The sequence below is a fragment of the Patagioenas fasciata genome, chromosome 1, assembly GCF_037038585.1.
Source record: "Patagioenas fasciata isolate bPatFas1 chromosome 1, bPatFas1.hap1, whole genome shotgun sequence".
Taxonomy (NCBI): domain Eukaryota; kingdom Metazoa; phylum Chordata; class Aves; order Columbiformes; family Columbidae; genus Patagioenas; species Patagioenas fasciata.
This window is the reverse complement of record NC_092520.1, coordinates 212,728,121-212,734,120: the sequence shown is the minus strand read 5'-3', so window position 1 is coordinate 212,734,120 and position 6,000 is coordinate 212,728,121. Positions and strand designations below refer to the sequence as shown.

Below are 6,000 nucleotides of genomic sequence, written 5' to 3'. Positions count from 1 at the left end.
AAGTGGCTTTATAAATATCCCTGATTCAGAAGTAGCCGCGATTGACATCCGTAATTAACTATGCGATTTGGTAGGCTGTAAAGTATACTTTGCATTTCCTTTCCTTGCTGTCTGAGGGAGCCAAACTTCCCAAAAAAACCCCTTCCAAAGTTATTAATTGCATGGGCTGGGCAGTTGTGAGTCTTCCCGGGAAAATTCCTGCAGGTCCAGCCTGGCTCCTCTCCTCACTCCTGCATTTGTGGTACCCATGGGAGCATCACCCAGGAGCTGCATCACATCAGCGATCCTAACCTGGACACTCAAATCCCAAATTAAAGCCCTGATCTCTGGATTAGGCCCTTCCCATCTTTAGATTTGGGGTCTACTACCCCTTGGTTGAATCCAGCAGCCCCTTTTTGACCCCACATGCCTTTGCGTGTCAGTATCCAGCATCCCCCTCTCTCCTTCCAGACAGTCTCCAGCTTCTCCTGCATGTCCATGGCCCATTTTTCTCTGCTTCTCTACCTGTTTTTCCATCTCATCCCTCCACCTCTGAAACCTCCCTTGCTCCTTATCTCCCCCCAGTGCTCTCCAGCCCTCCCGAGCAGGGATTGATTGCTCGTCCCACTTACATTATCCTCCGAAATTAAAAACCAATGAATTTGCCTGACTTTCTCTGGTTGTATCTTATCGCTCCACCTGCCTGCTCCCCTATTATTCCCTTTTTGCTCATGAAGTAGCCCCTCTCAGGCATCCCCTCATTTAATTCGACAGCCCCAGCCTGTGTTTTATATTCTCCTTATCATTATGGCCTGACTGCTCCCCTGGCTCTCATTTCACCCTGCCTCCGTCCATCTGCCCCTCTCCTGTGGCCGTTCCCCTTCTGTTTTGTTTGGACAAATGACAGCCTGGGTGTGACCGGCGGCGATAATGGTCGACAAATATTTGAAGGGAGAAGGAGAAAAATTGTTCATTAGGGAGTTTCAAGGGGGAGGGCAGAGGATGGGTTGGCAGGGGGAGGCTGGGACAGGGAGAGGGTGGCTGGGTTGGGAAGATGTGCAGATGATGTTGTCGGCCTGAGTACATCATAAATCCCCTCTGGGTGGACAGGGGATGTGGAATGAGCGTCTCTCTCATCCCTGGGTCTGCTTGAAAGGACAGGGTCCACCTAGCAGTGGTACCTTGCTGGCAAAGTAGAGAGGGATGAATTGGAGAACGGGGAGAGAGGAGACAGAATGGGAAGGGAGGCAAAGGTACCAAAATTACAACAAAGCTGGGAAGTTTGGGCTGAATAACTCTGGAAATCTTAATGTAACTCAACCAGGATTGGTGACCTAATGTTTGAATCCAGATGCTGATATGGACTGGACTGATGGAAAGGAGGCCTGGGGATAAAGTCAGGGGAGGGGACACTCAGATCCGTGGCTCCTGCCGATTGCTGGGTTTGTTCCATGGGACAACGTGAAAAGGGGTTTTTATTTCCCTCGGAAAACATTCAAACAAGTGGTAAATATAATGAAGACAAGCCTCACCTCTGATTGATACTACATTACAGCTGCTGAAGGGCTAGGAGAAGGGGAAGACTTTAGGTAAAGGACGTAAACATCATTTAATAAATGTGCTACTAAGAAATCTGCTGGAAAAAGTACACATACAAGGACTGGCAGGGAAATCAAAGTTGCCAGAAATGCGCAGCAAATCAGTGGCAGAGCAGAAAGGGCACCTTGCACATTTCTGCTCCGTGCAGGGATACCCAGGGTTTCCCAGATAAACCAGCATGCAAACCCTTGGGACTCCAAAGACATACTGGACTAAGCAAAGCAACAGATTGTTTGGATGAATCCTCTCAAGGGCTTTTTCTTCACCTGTCATTAGAAACTGGTTGCAGGGAGGCTCTGACCAAAGGGGAAGACAGTGGCTGGTGACAAAATGACACAGTCCTGCTCCTCCCTACAAACAAGTTATTCTCTTGCAGGTGTTTTTGTAGCACTTTCGCCTCATTTTCTATCAACACGATCCTTCCTGAAGCTGATAAAATTGTCAAAATGCCAATAGCATGACAACCCTGTCAGCCAGCACCCAAATCGAAAACTGTCCTTGGGGGCAGCACTTGTCCCGTCCCCCTCCGGGGTGTCAGGATTGACAATGCAAATCGCCAGATCAGCTTTAAAACAGCTCACAATGATTTTTTCCAGCCTCCAAAAGCATGATAAAGACATCTTTTGTCAGCGGCGGGGACGGTGACAGCTACCCAGGAGACACCAATTTACTTCCAGTTCTCAGCAGAGCAGGGCAAATTGTTTAAACCTTCAACACCCGAAAGACTGGAGGGCAGAAGAGGATGAAAAAGACACCTGGAGGAGCAAACTGAGAAGCTGGCAGCCCTCTCCTCCGGCTTTTATTTTCGAGATTTCCCCCGGTTTTCGGGGTTTCCAGAGCTGCCACCAAGCACGGTCGCTGCAGGTGGCGCTGCGATGTTGGTTTTGAGCGATGCCGGCGCTCGGCACAAGCCCGGAGCTGTTAACAAGCAGCTCTGGCTTTTAAGCAACTTAAATACCAGGTTGGTTTAACAAAACTTGTAAAATGGCGGGGGAAATGAAAGAAAAAAAGACCGCCTAACTTCTTAGAGTTTTCGTGTGTTCGTTTGTTTAATTGTCTCCCTTGTTTTGTCACTGGGGGCCATTGAGTCTTAAAGTGCTCTTGGAAAAAAATAAGTGTTTTCTGTTCTCTAGGTGTTGTTGGAAGTGATTCCTGTGTGTAGCTCAGATAACAAGGCATGAAATGAAATGAAAGGACACCTGTGCTGTCAGCATCCAGGACTTTATAAGCAATGGGGAGCGAAGGGGATGTTTTGGGGCAGAAATCAGGTGCTGGAGGTTGGTTGGATGTAACCAATGTGCTTTTGCCTCTTCCCAGATGATGCTGAGAGCAGCTTTGGTGCTGTTTGGTGCTGAGCCCCGGTGGGTTTTCCCCTGGGGATGGAGCAGTGGGGGTGCCCAGCACCTCTCCAGAGTGACCCGTGATCTCTGTTGTCACCGCAGCCGGGGGCAAAATATCCGCTTGATGACAACAGGGTGAGCCAGGGCCCTCCTTGTCCTTGGGCCCTTTTACTGCAGCTATTCACAGGTCAGGGGAGGTCACTTGGGTTTTTCAGCCCTAACCCTTTTCCGCCCCCGCTGCCTAGTTCACGAAAAGGCCTATAAATAAAGTCTCATTTGTCACTGACTCCTTTATGAACCCAAACAGCGCAGGGATATATTGACTCATGCCATTGTCTTAAGAAGCAGAAGGAATTCGGATTAATTTCTTCCTCCCTGCCAGATAGGGGGAAGTAATCTCAGCGTATCCAGATTATCCCTTTTTAGCAGAACAGTCCAGTTTTAAATGCAAGACCAAATTTCCCAGAGATTTTCATATATTTTATTAAATGGAGCTGCAAGCCAGACTGGACATTAAATAATACAGTACTGCTCACAACAGCAGTGATCTTTAGAGGTTACTAACTTGTCATTGTATCTCTCAGATTTCCGTCTCGCTCTTCCGTTGTCATTTTGCTGTGTTATTACTCTTCAGGCTTCGCATAGTATTCATTTCTCTGAATGAAAACAAATGACTCCTTGCAAGAGGCAGGAGATAAAGAATAATAAATACGTTTTATGCACCACCTTAAGAAAGGGCTCCGAATCCCCATCCATCCATCAGGAAATGTAAACCAGAGCTCAGGCAAAACACACACGTGCACACAGGCACGCGCCGAGGAGATAAAACTTGTTTTAAGGAAAACATGATATTGTTTAAAAATAAATATTTTGAAGGATGCAAATAGACAGCCCCCGGCCCCTGTGTTTTGTGGCATAAATTTAAGATAATTAAAAATACAAAGCTTGGGATTAAGCCTGGTTTTTTTTTCTGTGAATGGTAGAGGCTGTGGGGAGGAGGGGAGTCCTGCTGTGCTTGGTGCTGTACAACATCCCTCCTGAGAGGAAATCCCTGCCTCTGATTGTGGCTATTGCTCATTTTGAGAGGTGGGACCCCCGTTACCAGCCCCTATCTGCATCCCTGCTGGATGCCTTCATCTTGTGTGGGGTAGGGAGAAGCTGCAGGATCACCCTCAGGGTTTTCCCCTCTCTGCCCTGATGTGAGGATGGCCAACACCCCTGGAAGCAGAGGAGGTCTCCCCAGTTGCTTCCCCACATGCCTATGAGGCGCCCATCCTCGTGGCATCAGGGCTCCCCCACCTCTAGAGGGAAGCAGCCCTGTTGCTATGTGCCGCTGTGGACACCCCGAGAGCATCGCTTGTTCCTTCCCACCATCTGCTGCCTGCTCTGCTCGCCGCTCCAAGAGAGCCCAGATATTATCTGCAGAGTTCAGGTCTCTGCGTGGGGGGAACCAACTTCCACAGCAGTGTCTGCTCCGTGGGGCAACCCGGCCAGCCAGGCCGGCAACCTGCCGGACACAAAACTCCGGTCGTAAGCACTAATAGCTTTAAAAAAAATAAAATACTATTATTCCTACGGCTGCCGGGAATTAAATGAAGACCCAGAGAGCAGAGCAGCTTGCAGCCGCTCTCTAGGATTACTGCTCACCCAAGCTGAGAGATTGATCTTCCTCCGAGCCTCCCCATGCCCTCTCTGATCTGCTCCCCTCCACGTTTTGTCCCAGCCGGAGGAGAGCGGTGGGGCACACGCTGGAGAGGGAAAAGGGAGGCAGATGCCAGCTAGAGCTGCGATGTCGGGAAGGGTTTTCCTGGGGAGACGATGGAGGGAGCCGGCAAGATGCATTCGATTCCTTGATTTTCTTATTTTTTTTTTTTTAGGAGGTGGGGGCAGCGACATTTCCCAATTAGCCCAATCAGGCTGGAGATCCTAGGTGTCAGTAGTGAGTAGGAGCGAGGGAAGGCACCCGGAGGAGAAATCAAGGCAGCAGCCGGAGTTGCAGCCGTGGGAGAGCGGCTGCGGCGGCGCTCGCAGCCCCGGGCGCGCTCGGAGGCGGCGGCTCCGTCCCCATCCCCATCCCCATCCCCATCTCCATCCCCGTCCTCATCCTCATCCTCTGCAAACTTTGGGACGACGAAAAGCGGCTTGCGGGGGTCCCAGTCCAGACACAGCCATCGCCCCTCTCCCAGAGGTGGGTGGGCTGGTGAAAGGAGGAGCAACTGGGTACTCTGCAAAAAAAGAAAAAAAAAACAAAACCAAAAAACCAACAAAAAAAAAAGAAGAAGAAAGATAAAAAGAACAGAGGGGGATTTTTATCATAGTTTTATTTTATTATTATTAATAGCAGTATTGTCCCTCCCTGGCGTGCTGTGGTCGCGTTGCTGCCGCACTTCCACACCTCTCCGGGTTTTTTTTTTTGTGTTATTATTTTTTGGAAAGAGGCGGGGGGTGTGTGTGTGTGTATTTGCAAAAGAGCCTGGGTGTCGAAGCCCCGCTCCTCAGCCACCATTGGAGAGAGGAAGGGCTGGGGAGGAAGGGCTGGCGAGACAGCCGCAGTGCGAGCCCTCCCCGGCGGCCGGGCAGCGGCGCAGCGGCCGCGGAACCGGGCGCGGAACCGTGCGCGGAACCGGGCATGGCCCCGTAGAGCATCCCCTGCCTGCACCCCGCCTGCCAGCTCGCCTGCCTTTATCTTCCCCCCCCTCTTTCTGATTTAGAGGCGGGGGGGGGGAAGGGCTGGAAGAGGGAGGGAAAGGGTGATTGAGGGGGGGGAGTGAAAACTGGAGCTGCGTTTTCCCCCCCTCCGCCCCCCCCCCGCTTTCCCCCCCCCCCGCCGCTCTGGGCGAGCCAGACGCGGTTTGCTCAGTGCAGAGAGAGGGGCTCCGTGTTCCGCCTCCGTGGAGTATTTGGGATTGGAGAGAGAGACACACACACACACGCGCACACACACACACACACACAGAGACCATCTGCAGTGTCAATGCGGCGCCTGCTCTGAAGACTGAAGTAGGGGGAAAGGAGAGGAGAAAAATACTATATATACATATATACCAAAACCCACCCAAAGCAAGCGAGGAGTCTTCCCAGG

General features: G+C 51.0%; 1 protein-coding gene across 2 annotated transcripts in view; it reads left to right on the top strand.

The window, feature by feature from the left end:
• Positions 1-5,432: 5,432 nt before the first annotated feature.
• The window catches only part of PLXNA4 (plexin A4), a 488,679-nt gene continuing 488,111 nt past the window's right edge, over positions 5,433-6,000 (top strand). The window contains exon 1 of one of the 2 annotated variants that reach the window (XM_071803541.1): positions 5,433-5,999. The gene's annotated coding sequence lies outside the window, so the exon portion shown is untranslated. The remainder of the gene's footprint in view (position 6,000) is intronic. The other variant, XM_065829757.2, reaches the window with a different exon arrangement.